At 41.0% G+C, this 22019-nt stretch overlaps 1 protein-coding gene and 1 long non-coding RNA gene across 12 annotated transcripts in view; one reads left to right on the top strand and one right to left on the bottom strand.

Moving 5' to 3' along the window:
* The window catches only part of FBRSL1 (fibrosin like 1), a 539464-nt gene extending 523400 nt beyond the window's left edge, over positions 1–16064 (bottom strand). For 6 of the 11 annotated variants that reach the window (XM_075832783.1, XM_075832773.1, XM_075832754.1 and 3 more), the window contains exon 1: positions 15881–16064. The gene's annotated coding sequence lies outside the window, so the exon portion shown is untranslated. The remainder of the gene's footprint in view (positions 1–15880) is intronic. The other 5 variants (XM_075832794.1, XM_075832762.1, XM_075832819.1 and 2 more) reach the window with 2 other exon arrangements.
* On the top strand, positions 15481–16178 carry LOC142657641 (uncharacterized). Its single transcript, XR_012849961.1, has 2 exons — positions 15481–15718; positions 15821–16178. It is a non-coding gene; the product is annotated as an uncharacterized LOC142657641 (long non-coding RNA).
* The last annotated feature ends 5841 nt before the right edge of the window (positions 16179–22019 follow it).

Genomic DNA, 22019 nt, shown 5'->3' on the forward strand with positions numbered 1-22019 from the left:
GCAAAACACGGCCAAATATAGGACATGTCGTGAGTTTTACGCAGCGCACATACGCTGCGTGAAATTCACTGACAGTCTGAACGGCCCCATTCATTAACATAGGTCACGCGCGTAGCCTTACACTAAGTTTACTGCTTTCACAAGACAAGGCAGGCTCTCAGCTCACTGAAAGATCAGGTTACAGCTGCCCATAAAAGTCTATGGAGAGGGGAGGAGAGAAAGAGAAGGGTGAGAACAAAGGAGAAAGACACATACAATGAGCAGCTGCAGCATTTCTGTAAGATATTCCTCATGTACACACATGACTTTTCAGAATAAGTGGTCATCTCAAAAAGTAGGTATGCTTTAGGACTCAGTCCACACGTATGGAATTGTATGCGGAATTTCCATCTGTAATTTTCGTTCAGAAATTCTGCAGCGTATTACAGTAGCAACAAGGTGGATAAGATTTGAACAAATCTCATCCATACGCTGCTGGAACAAAAAAAATAATATATATATATATATATATATATATATATATATATATATATATATATATATATATATATATATATTGCAGAAAAGACATGCGAAAACTGACCTGCGGTGCGGATTCTCAATCTGAAGCATGTCAATTACGTGTGAACTTGGCCTAAGGAAGACATGACAGAAGCATCTATGTGAATTCCTAGGAACAAATTTGCCTCACTACACATAGTCACAGACGTAAGTTTCTACATTTCTTTAAATGGTAGTACTGAAAAAGAAAATCACATTGACCACCAGACAATTTAAGAAAGCTACGTCACTTATATTCAAGTGCTGATAATTAATCAGCATTGAAAGGGGGAAAATGCGCAAAGGTCAAATCCTCCTAAAGGCCAAGTGTAGACAGTTTTTATTGATGCGGAAACCACGTCGACCAAATCTCCCTCTATTGATTTCAATGGAAGGCAAAGGTAGCTTTTTTTCCCTGGCAGTTTTTAGCCTGTTACGGGAAAAACAGCGTCATGCCCTATATTAGTTGTCAGAGGTTCAGACAGCACTAGGTGGTGGTGGGTGCACGAGTAGGGACCCAATCCAACAACATTAGCAGACAAGTACCCGGCACACCAATTAGGAGTGAAATACTTGAATCTTTTTAATTATTTTTGTCAGTATACATGTGCGACGTTTCGGTCAGTTAAGACCTTCATCAAGCACTTGATGCAGATAGCGGCTCTGACGGAATCAGCGTGTAAGAATAGCAGCTGGCCGCATGTAGAATGCCCTAAATCAGAGCGGTTTCTGCCTCTGAACCTGCATTGAAATCAATGGGAGGCAGTAAAAATTGTGCCGTTCATTTGGCGCATTTTTTACACGTTTTTTGCATTTTGCTCAATTTAATTAATGCTAAAAAAAAAAAAAAAAAAAAAGTCCAAAAACGCCTGCATTTCAAAAATCGACCTCAAAAATCGTAAATGAACTTTGTGGCCGACTTTTTTTTGCTTTGCTTTGAATGTCTATGAGCCCGTACTCCGATACAATGGCTTTCCGAAACGGCTGAGCGCTCACACGAGCACTTCAGCTGCTTCGTTCTAACGATTGGTGGGGGTCTCAGTGCTCGGACCCCCACCAATCCAAACTTCTCACATGTCACTATGACATGTCAGAAGTTTATGAAACGTTTAGCTACACTTTAAAGGCTATGTAAATCTTTGTACACGGCTTTGTTTTGTTTTTTTAAATAAAACAATGTATTATGGTTTTTAGAGCAACTTTTAAATTCATGTTTATTAAAAAAAATAAAAAAAACTTTTTGAGATACAGATTCTATATATCCGGGATACACATAAGCTGTATCTTGCATTGAAACCCAAATCCGTCAGGTCAGCGGGACTGACTGCTTCGGTGACAGCGGGTCCTCTGTGTAAATCTGATGGATCCAGCTGTTCTCGATCACATCTATGTTCATTTTTGTGCCTATTGAAGGGATTGAGCATCCCTGGAAGTAGAGCAGACCGTTCTCAAAATTGGAGGATACTACAACTATTTACAAAAATAACCACTGAGGCAGAAGAAAGAAAGTACATCTGGAGAAAAATACTGATGTGCTTCACTCGTATATTTACCATAATTCATTTAAACTGGAGTGAATTAATGTTCCAACAATTATTCTTCAGATCTCAACTACTTGTCAGATGAGGAAAAATAGACCTTTCTCCAGCAGTGATTATTGTTCAAATTACTTACAGTTATCAGGCAATTTAAACAGACTTCCAAATAAGTCATAAACCTCTCCCACTGCTAAGAATAATTCAGATTTGCTCCTTGTAATAAAACATTCCTACAGTACCTTTTTATTATACAATTTAAGTCCCCAGGGTTCTAACTTTAATGTCAGGTAATGTATATTTTTGCTTCTACATTACACTGCTAACAATAAAGGTCATCTCCCTGTGAAGACTTTGTACAATGAGTTTATTCTTAGAAATAGCTGTGCTATGTTCTCCATTTTCTGGACTATAACCATTATTTTTTGTGCTTAACCCCTTTGCAGACCAAGGAACCAAAGCCTATAACGAAGAATAAAATTACTGAATTCCTTGCAGAAAAGGTGAAATAATATATCTGGCAAATATCTCTCCCATAGAACACACTGCATGGGTTACTAGAGAGATTTATAGATCTCACAAATTAAAAACTGATGCCTTTAAAGTGGCGGTCCCCAACCTTTTTTTGCACCAAGTACCAGAAATGTTTAGAAACAGGGGGGGGGGGTTGACCCCCTGTGATGTTGCAACGCTCCCCCCCTGCGACGCGATTGCGGAATGCAGACTGTTGTAATGGCAGCCCAGGGTCCTGATTAAGGCCCCCAGGTCTGCCATCTTTTTTACACCTATGAAGCCCTGCTTCATAGGAGACTGCCGGTATAATGATATACTGCAATACATGCGTTTTTTAATGCGGTTGTATCCACAACATGTGAATGGATCCTTCAACGTAAAACAAAGTTCACTGTAATGAGGCCACATGTCAATATTTCCTGCTGCCTGTGGTTATGGCAACATGAACCTGCTGACAGGTTCCCTTAAAACATTGAATATATATTTTTGTCTATGGTCAGCTATAGAATCATATAGATCATAGATAAAAATATGTATTACTGAAATGCATATATAACAGAGATAAGAAAAATTTAATGTTTCCAAAGGCCGTCTGACATGACCCTGTTCTTGCAGCCAAGATTCATATACAGTAAAATTCCTTTCATCTAGCATAATTGGGAAGTGACAGATTACCAATCATTGAAAAATATATAAAATGTATCAGAGTTGAGAACCTGGAAGGCCAAAATAAGATTTCCTGGTTCAACCTTAGCCAGATCTAGATACCAAAGTTAGGAGCCAGCAACTAAACATCGTAAAGCCGGGTCCACACAGCCTGGTTGAGAAGCGATTGCTGCACAATTAAAGCAAACAAAAAAGAAATGTTTCTGCAAACAGGGATGTGTATTGCCCACCCCACCTCAGTAATCGTACCCTCTAGTAGTAAAAGTTGTGCCCCCCAACAGATTTCAGAGAAGTCCAGCTCCCCGCCGCAGTGGTAGTAGACACACAAGTCCCCCTCAACCCAATAGTGCTGTATGTAGTGTTCTGCATCGGTCTCTGCTAACAGAGATCAATGCAAAAGATGTACACAGCACTGTCATATGACAGATGCTGTGTGCTTACTCTGTCCTGTAGGAGCAGTCTTTGATCGCTTCTGCATGGAGAGATGTAGATAGATCAGGAGTCTCAAGCACGCGGCTCGCACAGTGCGCTAGTATCGGCTCTGCTCTGGGACCCTGTGGAATTCCCTGACATCGCTGTCCATACATCGACAGTGATGTCAGGGGCTTCCCCAGAGCAGGAGTCCCAGTGATGTCAGGAGCAAAGCTGGAGTCCCAGGAAGAGCCTACTAGTGCTCTGCCCGGGACTCCAGCTCTGGGGTTGCCCCTGATATCACATTCCCGTCCAGGAGAATCCCCTGACGTCACAGTGTACGGACAGTGACGTCAGGGGCTCCAACAGAAGAGGAAGCGCCAATGGAGCTATCTACTTGGGGTGTGTGTGGAAGCATCTGCAGAGGGCACTGTGGCAGCATCTGCAGAGGGCACTGTGGCAGCATCTGCAGAGGGCACAGTGTGGCATTTTCTAGAGGGCACCGTGTGGCATTTTCTAGAGAGGGTACCGTGTGAGACTATCTAAAAAGGGGCTGCCCAATCTTGACGTGTGTCTGCCAAACGCTGCCAACTGAGCCGCCGTACTGCATTTAGCGACACTTAAACGGGAAAACTGGATTGTTGAAATAAGCTCATGGAGAAATATCTCACATTTTAAACCTAGCGCTATTATTATAGTAATGTAATATTAGTATTATAGCAATATAGTGTTATAGTAGTTCAAATAACTAATTTTGTATTGTATCAAATTTGAAAGTAATGCGGCCCGTCAACTTCCCATTTTTTCTATATGTGACCCACTTACCCGGTTGAGTTTGAGACCCCTGAGCTAGATGCTGTGAAAAGAGATAGAGCTATGCATTGGGCACCAGACGGACTAAATAAATTAAGGCAATGAAGCAAAACCCACCAGGATCAATTTTCTAGTCGCCATGGCAATCTGTTTTGTCCCAGCTCTCTGGACTATCGAATCCTGGATGAAAGGAATTTTGTAAACTAAAAACAGCATAATGTAAAAAGTGCATGTGGATATATGGATACACAATTACGGCATCCTCCAATTCATGTGTATTAAGGAGGTATTCTTTCCTAAAAGCATAGACAGGTGATGACCATTTAGGGCTTGTCCACAAGTAAGAAAATATCTGCAGCACTTGGACAGTAGCAGAAATTCCGCTGCGGATAAACCGCACCATTTCCTGCATTTTTTTTACTGCAGAAAACGGTGCAGATTTTGCGGCGTTTTCTTTCAATGCTGGGAGATGGTGACATCTCCTCTGAAAAACACAGCATTTCAGTCCACTTTCCTCAGCGAGGCAGTGACACCTAGCGTCATAGATAACTAGGATGCTAGGAGCCCGGCTCCCTGCAGTATGTTCGGTTCGGGAAATGCGGCAGACATACGGACCGTATATAATGGAGCATACACGCTCATGTATGGGAGGCCTTATGCCTAGATTATCAATGTATATGCAAGCTATAATTATTATTACAAATACTTTACAATTGTCATTAGAATTTAACATATTCAAAGTATAAAAATGTACAGTAGGTCGACACTAAATAGTTCTCAATTCCCAGAACCTCCTCAAATCACATTTTTTTTACCAGGAGAAAAACAACAAATTGATTTCTTTATTCCATTATCCCGAATGTTTATGAATTAATTCTGTAGCTAAATATCAGGGTCAAGCAATTGAACAAAAGCGGTAATATTAACTCAACATATACATATCACATGTACCCAGAGATGACTGCAGAGTACGCAAGGCAAGTGGTAAAGAGACTTTACCAAACCTGTGTATGCACACGAATGTGCTTTTGCGGCTGCAATTCCCCCGAAAATCCACAGGAGAATTGCGGCCCCATTCATTCCTATGGGCCCATGCACACGACCATGGTTTCCACGGTCCGTGCATGGCCCAGGAGCCTTGACCGCAGAAAGAACGGACTTGTCTTATTACGGCCGTGTTCTGCGGTCCAGGCTCATAGGAAATAATGGATTTGCGGGCAGATCGCGGCTGTCACTCCACGGCCGACCGACCCGAAAATCACGGCCGTGCACATGGCTACGGTCGTGTGCATGAGGCCTTATATATTAAATACAAGCATTCATTAAACACTCCCGCAAGTTATTTAGAAAATAAGTTATGAATCAATTTCTGTGAAAAACAAACCAGTTGGTTTCACTAATGTAACATTCAAAGTGACATGTGACAAAGAAAAGAGGCAAATGTCAGCTGCAGGGTCTTTTTCATTTTTAGCTAAACAAAAGCCTCCTTTGAAGCCTAAGCAAGCCAGCCAGAGAGGGAGGCCTGCAATTGTGTTTTCAGTGCTAAAGCTAGAATTCTCAAGAGAAAGCCTCCACAGTTGTCTCCCGGGACTTTCACCTCCAGGAATATAATAACTGTACTAATTTCTCTTCCTGAGATCCCAGTCCTCGTGGAAACTCAAAGAAGAGGACTGGATTATTTCTTTTTCATTCCTATTTTACAAATTGCCGAAGCACTTTTTCCTGTTGTGGGCACTCTCTGGGTTGCTTGTCTGCAAATGGCATGAAACCAATACATTTGTATGTACAAACTCTTTCATGTAACCGATTGTTGAACATAAATGGGTTTCTAAAATGACAGTGACATTTCCATAAAAGAGTCAGACTAAGGGTCAGTTCACACAGTTTTTTGACAGTTTTTATGACGCGGAAACCAAACGGAATTTTGAGGCAGAATTTTCTGCCTGCAAAAAACTCTGTGTGAACATATATATTAGGCTTGGAATTTTGAGCCAGACTTTGATCTGCCTGAGCGCCCTTTGCAGGTATCCGTTTAATCTGTACATCACGAAAGGCTATTGAAAAGTCCTTGACGTATACGTTACACGTGTACCTGTGACGTATGCCATACAGTGAAATAGCGTGTTCCATCTCCCAAAAAAAGGAATAGTCACGTATACCAGCCAATGGACTGGCGACTGGACACCATGGACACATTAACGTGTACGTTGGGAGCTTTTACGATGTACACGCTAAACTTAGGGGCCATAACTTTAGTGTGTTCAGAGACTTAAAGACATACTCCTGCAAGGAGACATGAAGTCTGATAAAAAAAGAAATAAATAAATAAATAAATAAATAAAGGGATATCCGCACTTGAATTCCATCTATACAGGGCTGGGGTATTTTAGGCTACATGCACACGTTGCAGAATTTGATGTGGGGAAAACGTGCATATAATAGTCGTGGGCATGTGGCCGTTTATGCAAAACTTTTGTCATTTTTTTATACAGATTCAGCTTTCATGACTGGCAATAAGAAACACGGATATCAAAAAAGATCATGTTTGCATGTGAGTCAATGGGGAACTAACATAGCATATTCACATTTTATAAAATAACACCCCAATGAATTAGTTAATACATGCTAGCTGCTGTATTTGAACACAGCCTAAGGGCTAATCAGACGAACACATAAATATTCAGTGCGACTGACGTTTATTTTTTTTAACGACCGTCAAACAGCTGCTTGTATTTCTATGGGGCTGTTCACACGGCCGTTGTTTTAACGGACCATGTGAAGGGTCCGTGAAAAAATAGGACATGTCCTATTTTTGTCAGTTTTCACTGATTCCTCAAGGGTGCGATTCGAACGTGAAAAATGTACGTTTTTCACGGCCGATTCCGCACATATTTGTCTGAATGTAGCCTAAGGGTATGTTCACACGGAGTGTTTTCAGCCGTTTTTCGAGCCGTAAATGTCCAGAAAAACGGCTGAAAAATCGGAAGCAGTACGCTACCAAACATCTGCCCATTGATTTTAATGGGAAAAACAGGGTCCTGTTCAGACGGGGCGTAAAAAAATCGGCCGTTAAAAACGCTTCGAAAAACGCTACTGATTGAAAACAGCTCCATATTTTGAGACCTTTTTTATTTTTTGTGTGGTAACATACCCTAAGGGTATGTTCACATGCGGAGTCAAAAACGTCTGAAAATACAGAGCTGTTTTTAAGGGAAAACAGCTCCTGATTTTCAGACATTTTTTAAGCCATTCACGATTTTCGCGGCTATTTTTGGAGCTTTTTTCAATAGCGTCTATGAAAAACAGCTTCAAAAACGTCCCAAGAAGTGTCCTGCACTTCTTTTTCACGGCCGTTTTTTTACGCAGCCATTTTTCAAAACGGCCGTGTAAAAAAACGGCCCATCGGACCAGAAGGCCGTTTTTCCCATTGATTTCAATGGGCAGATGTTTGGAAGCGTTCTGCTTCAGATTTTTCGTCCATTTTCGACCCGGCCGTGTGAACATACCCTAACACTTTATTCACACAGCCGTAATATAGTTCCATAGATTGGAACCCTTCATTTGCAATCAGAACAATCTGTTTTTGTTTCTCCCTCATGGAACCGTATCATGTCTATCTGTGCATACACCCTTTAGGCCAGGATCTCACACGCCATTTTGATGCAGTTTTTAGCTTACTTTTTTAAACCAACGCCAAACATTTATCCAAAAATAAGGAAAGGTATGAAGAAAAGATGCATTTCCTTTCTTTTTTTGTCCACTCCTGTGCTTGGTTAAAACATTGGAGAAAAAAACTGCATCAAAAACAGTGTGTGTATAATCCTGGCCTTAGGCTGGATTCACACACTGCATTCTGCTGCACATATTTGGGATTTTTGTTGGCTTTTTTCACAGCTTTTCATGTTTTTTTTTTCTAAAAAACGCTGCAGTCATATGTTACTTTAAAGTCTATTGAGAAATATTGAAAAGCCTACATACACAGCACTTTGGTTTGGGTTGTTTTTGTAGCATTTTTGGGGTAAGTGGTGTTTTATCAAAAAGCAGAATGCTCTAGGTAGTTTCTTTCTGGCATTTTTTCCAATAGGCTTCCGCAGCATTTCCAGCCTAGGGTACCCACACATGTAGCAAATTTGTTGGAGATTTTCAGCAGCATTTCTGCAACAAAATATGCACACATGTTTAGTGCAGATTTTTTTAAAGTCTTATCTACTTGCCTGCAACAGTTTTCCATTGCAGATTTTTTTAAATCTGCAACAAATCCGCTACGTGTGCAGGGGGCCTAAGGTTATGTTCACACAGAGTTTTTTGCAGGCAGAAAATATTTTGACCTGCCTGGACTCTCTTTGCTGCTATTTTCGGCCCCGGCCATTGAGCGCCGCTGGCAAAAAATGCAGCGAAAACCCCTTTCTCTGCCTCCCATTGATGTCTATGTGAGGTCAGAGACGGAAACGCCTGAAGAGCATGACGCTCTTTAGAGGCATTATCTCTTCTCCTCATAACTAATCAGCACTTGTGAAAGTGAAGATTGGTAGATCATCCTGTCAGTCACTGATCTGCAATACCAATCAGTACATTCCTAAACAGAGAAGTGCTGATTGCTCCTAGTTCCACTGAACTAAAGACCGTCCTGTGCAGAGGGAAGGGAGGGGCCAAGCACAGCACTGACAACTTCTGCAGGCTGTAAACTGCAATCTCATTTTAGGGTACATGCACACACAAAATAAAAGGGAAAAGGGAAAAACAGCTCCTGATTTTCAGACGTTTTTTAATCAAAGTCGCGTTTTTCAAGGCCGTTTTTGGAGTGGTTTTTCTAGTCTATGAAAAACGGTTCCAAAAACGGCTGAAGAAGTGACATGCACTTTTTTAAAAAACAGCCATGAAAAAAACGCCCCGTCGGAACAGAACGCCGTTTTTCCCATTGAAATCAATGGGCAGATGTTTGGAGGCATTCTGCCTCCGATTTTTAGCCGTTTTCGGCTCGAAAAAGGTTGAAAACACTCCATGTGAACATACCCTAAGGCCTTATTCACACGATCGTGTATTACGTCCGTTATTTTCACGCGCGTCGCACGGACCTATGTTAGCGAATGGGGCCGTTCAGACAGTCCGTGATTTTCACGCAGCGTATGTCCGCTGCGTAAAACTCAAGATATGTCCTATACTTGGCCGTTTTTCGCGCATCCCGCACCCATTGATGTCGCGCAACAGTAGATAAAGAAATGAAAGAAAATATAAAAGCACTTCCTTCTTTTCTTTTTCTAAATGTCAAAACCACGTGTCATAAGCATGGCATATGCGTGAAAATCACGCAGCCACACAGCAAACACTGATGATACACGCAACTGCAACGCACAAAAAAACGCAGCGTTTTTTGTGCACGCAAAACACGCATTTTTTGCGCACGCAAAACGCACACGTTCGTGTGAATAAGGCCTAACAGTGAGTGACATGGATTATATATTAGAGAACTGGTCAGCGTCAGACACTTCTCTCCACAATGCCCACTTGGTCATATAGTAAAACACGCCCAGTTGTCCATTGAGAGACTCATTACCATAAAGCTAATATAGGTAATAACTCCGTCAAATATGATCGTTTTTCTAAATAAAAAACACTGCTGTAATCTACATTACAGCGCTGATCACATTATGTACAAGATAGGCCACTTATAATGTGGGGACAGAGCCTCTTTAAGTGTTGACAAGCCATTATGGAGCAGACACTGGGCATGGAGGTTCAATCAACAGACACTGGGGTGGGGAGTATGAACTTGTAATAAGGACTTGACAATAGGGGTGGAGAGAGGAGGGAAATGCATACTTTAGATGGATCTCTGTGTATATATTTGTGAATAGCCACCTATATGCATGTATTTATTTGAGTGTGCATTGTTGTCTGTGTTAACCCCTTACGTCTGCACTACACCGCAGCGACGGTTAAGGGTATATTCACACGATTAACAAAATACGTCTGAAAATACAGAGCTGTTTTCAAGGGAAAACAGCTCCTGATTTTCAGAAGTTTTTTGAGCAACTCGCGTTTTTCGCGGCTTTTTCCATGGCCGTTTTTTAAGCCGTTTTCAATAGAGTCTATGAGAAAACGGCTCCAAAAACGTTGCAAGAAGTGTCCTGCACTTCTTTTGACGAGCCGTCATTTTACGAGCCGTATTTTGACAGCGACGTGTAAAATGACAGCTCGTCTGCACAGAACATCGTAAGACCCATTGCAAGCAACGGGCAGATGTTTGCCGACGTATTGGAGCCGTCTTTTCAGGCGTAATTCGAGGCGTAAAACGCCTCCATTACATCTGAAAAGAGGTTGTATGCACATACCCTAACTGTGCAGGGTGTCTGCCCTGCATACCCTGTTGCCGATAAACGGCCCATTGCCGTTGATTTTGGAAATGAACCCCTTAGATGCGGCGGTCGATTGTGATCGCAGCATTTATGGAGTTGCCCACATGAAATCACGGGGGCTGACGATGGTCTGGCCTCCAGGCTGCCATGTACAGAAACCTATGAGGACCAGCCGGTCTAATGATCGCTGGTTTAAGTCCCCTAGGGGGACTAATAAAATGTGTAAAAAAAATTAAGTAAAAAAAATTAATTCAAAAAAATATATTATATTTAGGCCGGTTTCGGAGCGTGTGCGTTTTGCGTGTTGTATGTACCAAAAAAATTGTACTAATAAAAACTACAGCACGTTCCGCAATAAATAAGCCCTCACACCTCTCAATCGACCAAAAACTTTTATACCGCTCGGAATGTGGTGAAACAAAACAATTTTTTTTTTTAACAAATCGTTTTTACTTTGTGAAAGTAGTAAAATATATATAAATTTGGTATCACCGTAATTGTATTGAGTCGCAGAAAAAATGTAAGGTGTAGTTTTTACTGCACGGTGAAAGCATTAAAGCCCAAAAAACAATGGCCAAATTGACGTTTTTTTCCAATTTCTGCCTGCAAAGAATTTTATTTTCAGTTTCCCAGTACATTAAAATACTACTTTATGGTGTCAATAGAAACTACAGCTCCTCCCGCAAGAGATAAGCCCTCACACCACTCTATTGACGCAAAAATAAAAAAGTTAGGGCTCCTGGAAAGCGGGGAGGGAAAAACGAAAAAGCAAAACATGGATCAGTCCGGAAAGGGTTAATTAACCACATGTGGGGTATAGCCATACTCGGGAGAAATTGCTTTAAAAGGTGCTTTTTCCTCCTTTATTCTTTGTGAAAATGAAAAAATACAACATTTTAGTGGAAATAATGTTGATATTCATTTTCACGGCCTAACTAATAAATTCTGCAAAAGATCTTTGGGGTCTAAATGATCACTATACCCCTAGATAGATGCCTTAAGTGGTGTCGTTTCCCAAATGGGGTTACTTTTGGGGGTTTCCACTATTTTGGTCCCTCAGGGGCATTGCAAATTCGACTTGACGCCTGAAAACCATTTCAGCTAAATTTGAGCTCCAAAAGGCAAACAGCGCTCCTTCCCTTCTAAGCCCCGCTGTGGGTCCAAACAGCAGTTTATTACCACATATGGCATATTGCCGTAATCGGGAGAAATTGCTTTACAATTGTTGTGATGCTGTTTCTACTTTATTCCTTGTAAAAATTAAACAATTCTAAGTTCTTTTTTTTTAGAAAAAAAAAAAGTAGATTTCAATCTTCACAGACTAATTTGAAAGAATTCAGCAAAACAACTGTGGGTCAAAATGCTAACTATACCCCTAGAAATATTCCTTGAGGGGTGTTGTTTTCAAAATGGGGTCACTTTTGGGGGTTTTCCACTCTTTTTTGGTCCCTCCAGTGCATTAAAATGCGACATGGCACTGAAAACTATTCCAGCAAAATCAGCGCTCCAAAATTCAAATGACACTCCTTCTCTTCTGAGCCCTGCTGTGGGTCCAAACAGCAGTTTACAGAAATACCCGATATGTGGTAATCGGGAGAAATTGCTTTACAAATGTAGCAATATTTTTTCTCCTTTATTCCTTGTAAAAAGGTCTGTTTTTTCAGTAAAAAAGTAGATTTTCATCTTCACAGACTAATTCAAATAGCATTTTGACCCCACAGTTTCTTTGCTAAATGTAACTATACCCCCAGATAAATTCCTTGAGTGGTGTAGTTTCCAAAGTGGGGTCACTTTGTTTTTACTGTTTTGGCACAAGACCTCTTAAAATCTGACAAGGTGCCTAAAATATATTCTAAAAAATAAGAGGCCCCAAAATCCATTAGGTGCTCCTTTGCTTTGGAGGCCTGTGCTTCAGTCCATTAGGGCCACATATGGGATATTTCTAAAAACTGCAGAATTTGGGCAATAAATATTGAGTTGCATTTCTCTGGTAAATCCTTCTGTGTTGCAGAATTTTTTTTTATTACAAATGAATTTTGACAAAACAAAATTAAAATATGTAAATTTCACCTCTACTTTGCCTTAAATCCTGTGAAACGCCTAAAGGGTTAAAACACTCAATGCTGTTTTGGATACTTTGAGGGGTGCAGTTTTCAAAATGGGGACTTTCTAATATAGAGGGCCCTCAAAGCCACTTCAGAACTGAACTGGTCCCTGTAAAAATAGCCTTTTGAAATTTTCTTGAAAATATGAGAAATTGCTGCTAAAGTTCCAAGCCTTGTAACGTCCTAGAAAAATAAAAGAATGTTGAATAAATGGTGCAAACATAAAAGTACACCTATGGGATATATGAAATAGTAACTATTTTGTGTGGTATTACTATCTGTCTTACAAGCAGATACATTTAAATTTAGAAAAATGCAAATTTTTGCAAATTTTTTCTACATTTTGGTGTTTTTCACACAAATATTCAACTCATCAACCAATTATTTTTTTTTTACTAACAAAGTACAATATGTCGTGAGAATACACTCAGAATCACTTGGATAGGTAAAATAATTCTAAATAATAAGTTATTACCACATAAAGTAACACGTCAGACTTGAAAAAAAATCTGCTTTGTCCTCAAGGACAAAACAGGCTCAGTCCTGAAGGGGTTAATGTATGTACACGTTTTTACGTATGTATATTGTTTATGCGTGTATGATTGTGTATAGTCATTTGTATATCTTTGTGCATATGTTTATGTATATTTATTTTTAGGTGTATATATATATATATATATATATATATATGTGCACTTGTGTATAAGTATGTTTGTACTGTATGTTTATAGTTTTTACGTGTGTGTATGTACTGTATACTTGTTTATGCATAATTATGTCCTCTACGAATAAGGGAACTCCATTCAAAAGTTTGCTATGGGGCCCAGGCTGAAGCCCCCACAATCTCTAGAAGAAAGGGACTAAAGAACTCATACACCGCTCTCCTCGGCTTTCGAGTAAAAACAGAGAATGGCGATCAGAGGTGAATGGGGCATTGGCAATCAGCGCTTCTGCTCCTTCGAACTACTGATTTTGTTTTTTAACAACAGTTACAAGCACGGTTAATCAAGATTCAATCAGGTTTCTAATTTTATTTGGGTGGGGGTAGGGGGAACGGTGTCGCAATTCTTCACCATTTAAATAAATGATTCTGGCGGTCAGTGAATGGAAGTATTATTGACTATATCCTGGGGCTGAAATTGCATACCGATCATGTCTAACTGACAAAGGTGCACTGCTTATTACAAGCAAGCTCACACGCCATTCTCTCAACTAGCAAACTAGCAACATTGTTGGGAATTTATTAAGACTGGCATTTCACTGGAGTACAATGCGCCAAATTTATTAAGAGAATCTTTGGCTGTCCGTACGTCGGAAATTGCAATCCATGCCTGCTATTTGCCATAAGTGATAGTAAATAAAGTTGTCGGTCAGCAGGAACGCCCGCCCCTCTGGCCACAAGTAGTCACGAATTATAGCGCAAATAGGGTATGCGTCATAGTTTGCTACTTCTCTACGCCCGACCACTTCACGATGAGACACCACTGGCATTCTGGAATCTAGGAAGGAAATTTTGGCAGCAACCAATATGGGGGTGTGGGGGCAAATGAAACCCATAATGATTGTCATTTAGCTTTCCAAGAGGCTGATCAAACTAAGGAATGGGTGTGAAGCCGGAGCTACACTTGAGTGTTGGTTATAAAACTTTGAGCAGTTAGCTCGCTTTCTTTCCTGTACTTGACCTTGACTTAATCGGCTGTTCTTTATGATATTTCATTAAAGGGGTTGTATGTTTTCAGCAAATTAAAGTTATTGTTTGAGATAATTAAAAGTTTTTACATTTTCCAATCTACTTTCTGCATTAATTTCTCACGGTTTTCAAGACCTCTGCTTGCTTCAGTATGAACATTTATTGTTTACTTCCAGTGGATTTAATGTCCATGATCATGTGACGGACACAGGTGCTCGGCTCGTTACAGTTATATCATGTATATCAGAGCAGCTGTGTCTAACGATCCCAGCACCTGGGTGTCCATCACATGACCATGGACAATAGTTGTATCCACTGGAAGTAAACAATGAACGTACCTACTGAATACCAACAAGCGGGGGTCTTAAAAACCCTGAGGAATACAGAACACATATGGGAAAATTATGACTTTTAGTTACACAAAAAAAGAAAAAAAAGTTACTTTAGTTAGAATCGGACAACCCTTTGAATACTGCGCTCTTTGGCTTTCAAATAGTCTCCCCGAAAAGTTGCCTAACATTTCAGATGCCCAGATGTGACCCGGTGTGTTGCTTTTTATATCTGCACAGAGGTCTTATTTGTGGATAACTTTATTTAAAGTAGAAACACTCTTGTATAAACTATACACAGGACATCAGTTTGAAGTTTACAAAGTTGCAGATTGTTCAGTAAGTATTATTTTTCTCCCAGATCAACTCTCAGTAAATATCATGACTGGACTTGTGCCGGCTACAAGCAGCAACATATTTCCTAGCACCGCTTGTACTAATAGTGGGCACACTGGAGGACAGGGTGCAATGACACTGCTATACTGGACTTGTGCAGCTCTAGAAGGGTGTCCAGGTGTAGAACTGCAGGACGTACGTGTGGCACAGAAACCTATATGCCAAGCCACACAACGCTAAAAGTCAACCGCTCTGTAATGTTTGCAGTATAATGTAATCCCGTCACCAGTAAACACAAAACCATACACACATGAAATGTCAATCTAGCGCTGTATACATAGATATAACGTACAGTATATCAACTCCTCCGGGCAGGGGCAGAGCAGATCAGAAACATTTACCTCACAGAAAGCCGGATGACTGTGTATGTGTGGTAATCCTACATTTTTATTCCCCTCCCCCGCACCCCTAAGCTGTGAGTCTCGGAAGGCGCCCCCTTTCACGCTTTCCAACCATTGTCCCCTAGATAACAAACTCGGCAGTGGTCAGTCACCAGTAGGACAGACATAAAAATCGGTTACTTAACTGCACGGCGGCGGTTCCGGGCGGTCTCTATGGGGACGAGCTGACAGAAAAGCACGGCAGGGATACCTCCGCACGATGCGAGGCTAGCGAATTACTCCGCGGCACCAGCCTCAGAAAGAAGTCCCAAGCTTGGTCTTGATTGTGCGAGGAGACGGAGGAGGAGGGACCGGGAAACACAGTGCTATCAGTCAGACGGGGATACAGGCAGCTCCACGTAATTCTCCCTGTGATTCAGGGCAGGGTAAAGGGGCACCACATGGCACACGTGAAAAGAATAAAGTAATGTCGTAGTCTATGAACTTTATGACTAGAAGTGATTATTTATAAAATGGCATAAACTCTCATCATTTTGGGAAAATGCAACCTACCAGTTGTTGCTCTGGGTGCAAATACACTTGACCTAGAACCTTGTAGCCGCCTGTCAGACTGGCCCATTCAACCCTCTTAAGCCTTATTTAAACGGACGTGTTTCACGTCCGTGATACGCGCGTTGCGCGGACCTATGTAACTCAATGGGGCCGTTCAGACAGTCCGACAGTTTTTTTTGTTTTTTTTTAGAGCTAAGGTGACCAAAAAAAACAAGATTTTCGGCGTTTCTAAATTCTTTTTTACGGTGTTTACCGTGCGAGTTAAATAATGGTATATTGTAATAGTTTGGACTTTTACGGAGGCAGCAATACCAACTTTGTGTATTTTTTTTATTTTTGAAATTACTTTAGAGAGAACATGGGAAAAGGGTTGTTTTTTGTTCTTATTCACACGAACGTGTATTACGTCCGTGATACGCGCGTGATTTTGTTAGTGAATGGGGCCGTTCAGACAGTCCGTGAGTTTCAAGCAGCGTGTGTCCGCTGCGTAAAACTCACGACATGTCCTATACTTGAGCGGTTTTCGCGCATCACGCACCCATTGAAGTCAATGGGTGCGTGAAAACCGTGCACGGCACACGGACGCACTTCCGTGTGCCGCGAGTGATTCGCGCTACAGCTGTTAAATGAAGGGGAAAAAAAAGCACCGCATTCATTGCCATTTCTAAGCATCAAAACCGCATGTCATAAGGATGCCATATGCGTGAAAATCACGCAGCCACGCACCATTCACTGATGACACACGGAACTGCAATGCGTAGAAACGCAGCTTTTTTGCGCACGCAAAATGCACACGTTCGTGTGAATTTCGCCTTACTGTCAGGATATGACAGGTAGAGCTGCACAGGGGGATCTTCTGACAAGTGGATGTGTCTGGATGTCCATTTATCAACATCATAGGTGTGGGAATCTGGCAAGTCTTCTTTTCCTTTATAGCCCTCCTCACAACCTGCATCCTTCCACATCTGGAGTTGTTGGTCTATGAGAGAGATCTCTTTTTGCTGTGAATGGTGAGATCTACTGGAGATCAAAATAATGCCATGTTGTCCATAGACAGGTAAGTGAAGAATAACTGTTGAGGGTTTTAAAAGGGAGGGAGACCAGGTATAAAAAAAAGGATGGAACTAGTACGTAGGGGTCCCACAGCAAAAACAAGAACATTTTAGCTCTGGTCCCCCTAGCAGCTTGGGGTTCATGGAAACATGCCATGATTATTGGTGTGTTGTGAGCAGGGTCGTCAACCTGTTTTTGTCTGGACAACCTACCCAAAAATCACAGACAGGCAACCGATTCTTTTATGGAATAAACAAAATGAATGAAAAAGATGATCAGTGATATATGTCTACAGCTCAGATACCAATAAGAACACATCAGCAGCATTTACTGTGAACTGCGAGATAATGGGAATTACAAACCCAAAAGTCTGCACAAGCTCCTCCAGCTTAACCCCTTCCCGACATCCGCCGTATATATACGGCGCTGTCGGGAGGTGCTTCCCGCAAAGCGCCGTATATATACGGCGCAGTGATTGTGCGGGCTCAGGAGCAGAGCCGGCACCATCACCGCGGGGTGACAGCTGTATTATACAGCTGGCACCCTCCTGTAACTGCCAGGACCGGAGCTATTCTCCGATCCGGCAGATTAACCCCTCAGATGCTGCGCTCAATAGAGCGCAGCATCTGATAGGTTTTCACCCGATCGGCAACCCAGTGATGCAATCGCTGGGTTGCTGTGGCAATCGGACGCCAGAAAATGGCGTCCGAGTCTGCCTTGTACGGGAGCCGATGAGGACCCGCCTTCGGCGAGTCCTCATAGGCTTGCTGTCAGTGAATAACTGACAGCGCTAATACACTGCACTACGTATGTAGTGCAGTGTATTAGAGTAGCGATCGGGGCATCAGGCCCTCATGTCCCCTAGTGGGACAAGTAGAAAAAGTAAAAAAAAGTTAATAAAAATGTGGTAAAACAATAAAAACACACACATTTCAAATAAAAATAAAGCTAAACTGACTTTTTTCCCATAGTAAGTCTTTTATTATGGGAAAAACCGTAAAAATCAAAAAAACTATATATAATTGGTATCGCCGCGTCCGTAACGACCCAAACTACAAAACTATTATGTAATTTATCCCGCACGGTGAACGCGGTAAAAAAAAAACATGAAAAACAGCGCCAGAATCTTTGTTTTTAGGTCACGTCTCCTTCCAAAAAATGCTATAAAAAGTGATCAAAAAGTCACATTTACTCCAAAATAGTACTAATAAAAACGACAATCCGTCCCGCAAAAAATAATCCCTGACACCGTTTCGTGCACGCAAAAATAAAAAAGTTCTGGGTCTTAGAATATGGCGAGACAGAAAACAAATGATTTTACAAAAAAAGTGATTTTATTGTGCAAAAGCCGCAATACATAAAAAAAACTATATAAATTTGGTATCGCCGCGTACGTAACGACCCAAACTACAAAACTATTATGTAATTTATCCCACATGGTGAACGCCGTAAAAAAAAAACATGAAAAACAACGCCAGAATCTTTGTTTTTAGGTCACATCTCCTTCCAAAAAATGCTATAAAAAGTGATCAAAAAGTCACATTTACTCCAAAATAGTACTAATAAAAAACGACAATCCGTCCCGCAAAAAATAATCCCTGACACCGCTTTGTGCACGCAAAAATAATAAAGTTATGGGTCTTAGAATGTCGACACAGAAAACAAATGATTTTATAAAAAAAGTGATTTTATTGTGCAAAAGCTGCAATACATAAAAAAAACTATATAAATTTGGTATCGCCGTAATCGTATCGACCCGCAGAATAAAGCTAACATGTAATTTAGGGCGCACTGTGGATGCCGATAAAAAAAACAATAAAAAACTATTCCAGAATTGCTTGTTTTTGGTAATTTCCTTTACCAAAAAATGAAATAAAAAGTGATCAAAAAGTCGTATGTGTTCCAAAATGGTACCAATGAAATCTACAGCCCGTCTCGCAAAAAACAAGCCCGCACACTCTACTGAAAAATAAAAAAGTTATGGCACTAGTAATGCGGTGATGAAAAAACATCTCAATGCGCAGGCCGGAGGGCAACATTCCTTCAGTTTCAGGGCCCCAGGATTTAGGAACTAGGAAAGGGAAGGGACATCCGCTGGAAGCGAGGGTGCCCGTATTATACCAGTGCAAAACTTTCCCAGTAATATTTCCCAAACTACGAAGGAGAAAAAGTCCCCAAAAGGTGCAGTGTAAAGAGTGTTACAAAAGGGGGATAAGAAAGAAAACCGTTTATCAGTGTGACGCCGGCCTGCGCATAACGGATCGCTTCACATCGTAACACACATCTATGGAGAATTGTATTATTTACCCCATTATTATACCCTCTTATTATGCCCTGATGTACTCCGCACAGATTACATATGCCACCACATTATAAACGGAAATACCAGCAAAACCCCAAACAGAACTATTACCAAGCAAAATCCATGCTCAAAATGGCGGTCTTTCCCTTCTTAGCCCTACAGTGTGCCCAAACAGCAATTTATGGCCACAAGTAAGGCATTACCATACCCGGGAGAACCCGCTTAACAATTTATGGGGTAAGATTCTCCAGGGGCACAACATCTTGTGCGGTGAATGGGCAGATCAGTGGAGAAATTGCAATTTTCACTTTGCACAATCCACTGCGTATTCATTTCTGAAAAACACCTGTGGAGTCTAAATTCTCACTACACCCCTTTATAAATGCCTTTAGGGGTGTCGTTTCTAAAACGGGGTCACTTTTGTTTGGTACATCAGTGGTTTTGCAAATGCAACATGGCGTCCGCAAACCATTCCAGCAAAATCTACGCTCCAAAAGATAAATACCGCTCCTTTTCTTCTGAATGCTCCCATAAACGTAAACAGCCGATTATAACCACATATGGGGCGTTACTGTACTCGGGAGAAATTACTTTACAAATGTTGGGGTGCTTTTTCTTCTCTATTCCTTGCAAAAATGAAAAATGTGTATCTAAAACGACATCTTGTTTGAAAAAAAAAATTATTTTTCATTTTCATGGCTTAATTCTAATTAATTCAGCAAAAAACCTTTGGGATCAAAATTTTCACTATACCCCTAGATGATTCCTCAGGGGGTGCAGTTTCCCAAATGGAGTCACTTTTGGGGTGTTTCCACTGTACTAGTACTACAGGGGCTCAGCAAATATGACATGACACCCAGAAACCATTCCAAAATCCAAATGGTGCTCCTTCCATTCTGAGCCCTACCGTGTGTCCAAACAGATGTTTGTGACCACATGTGGGGTATTGTTTTACTCAGGAGAAGTTGCTTTACAAATGTTGCAGTGCTTTTTCTCCTTCAGTCCTTGTGGAAATGAAAAAAAAATACCTAAACCTACATTTTCTTTGAAAAAATGTAGATTTTCATTTTTACGGCCTACTTACAATAAGTTCTGTAAAAAAACTGGCTGGTCAAAATGCTTGCTACACCCCTAGATAATTTCCTCATGGGGTGTAGTTTCCAAAATGGGGTCACTTGTTGGGGGTTTCCACTGTTTTGTCCCCTCAGGAGCTTTGCAAATGCGACATGGCCTCCGCAAACCATTCCTGCTAAATTTGAGTTCCAAAAGCCAAATGGCGCTCTTTCCCTTCTCAGCCTCGCTGTGTGTCCAAACAGCCGTTTATTACCACATGTGGGGTATTGTTTTACTCGGGAGAAATTTCTTTACAAATTTTATGGTGCTTTTTCTCCTTTAGTCCTTGTGGAAATGAAAAAAAATTAGCTAAACCTACATTTTATTTGAAAAAATTTAGATTTTCATTTTCACAGCCTACTTGCAATAATTTCTTCAAAAAACCTGTGGGGTCAAAATGCTCACTATACCCCTAGATAATTTCCTCAAGGGGTATAGTTTCCAAAATGGGGTCACTTGTTGGGGGTTTCCACTGTTTTGTCCCCTCAGGGGCTTTGCAAATGTGACATGGCCTCCGCAAACCATTCCTGCTAAATTTGAGCTCCAAGAGCCAAATGGCGCTCTTTCCCTTCTAAGCCCTGCCGTGTGTCCAAACAGCCGTTTATTAAAACATGTGGGATATTGTTTTACTCGGGAGAAATTGCTCTACAAATGTTGTTGTGCTTTTTCTACTTTAGTTCTCTTGGAAATGAAAAAAAATTAGCTGAACCTACATTTTATTTGAAAAAATGTAGATTTTCATTTTCATGGCCTAGTTCCAAAAATTTTTGCAAAAAAACTGGCCGGTCAAAATGCTTGCTACACCCCTAGATAAATTCCTTGTGGGGTGTAGTTTCCAAAATGGAGTCACTTTTGGGGGGTTTCCACTGTTTTAGTTCCACTAGACCTGTTCAAAGCGGATATGGTGCCTAAAATATATTCTAATAAAAAGGAGGCCCAAAATCCACTAGGTGTTCCTTTGCTTCGGAGGCCGGTGCTTCAGTCCATTAGCGCACTAGGGCCATATGTGGGATATTTCCTAAAACTGCAGAAGCTGGGCAATAAATATTGAGTTGCATTTCTTGGGTAAAACATTCCGTGGTACAAAAAAAATGGATTCAAAATGAATTTCTGGAAAAAAATAATGAACTTTGTAAATTTCACCTCTACTTTGCCTTAATTCCTGCGCAACGTCTAAAGGGTTAAGAAACTTTCTAAATGCTGTTTTGAATACTTTGATGGGTGCAGTTTTTAAAATGGGGTGACTTATTGGGGGTTTCTAATATCTAAGGACCTTAAAGCCACTTCACAACTAAACTGGCCCC

The sequence above is a fragment of the Rhinoderma darwinii genome, chromosome 1 (genome assembly GCF_050947455.1).
Source record: "Rhinoderma darwinii isolate aRhiDar2 chromosome 1, aRhiDar2.hap1, whole genome shotgun sequence".
Classification (NCBI taxonomy): domain Eukaryota; kingdom Metazoa; phylum Chordata; class Amphibia; order Anura; family Rhinodermatidae; genus Rhinoderma; species Rhinoderma darwinii.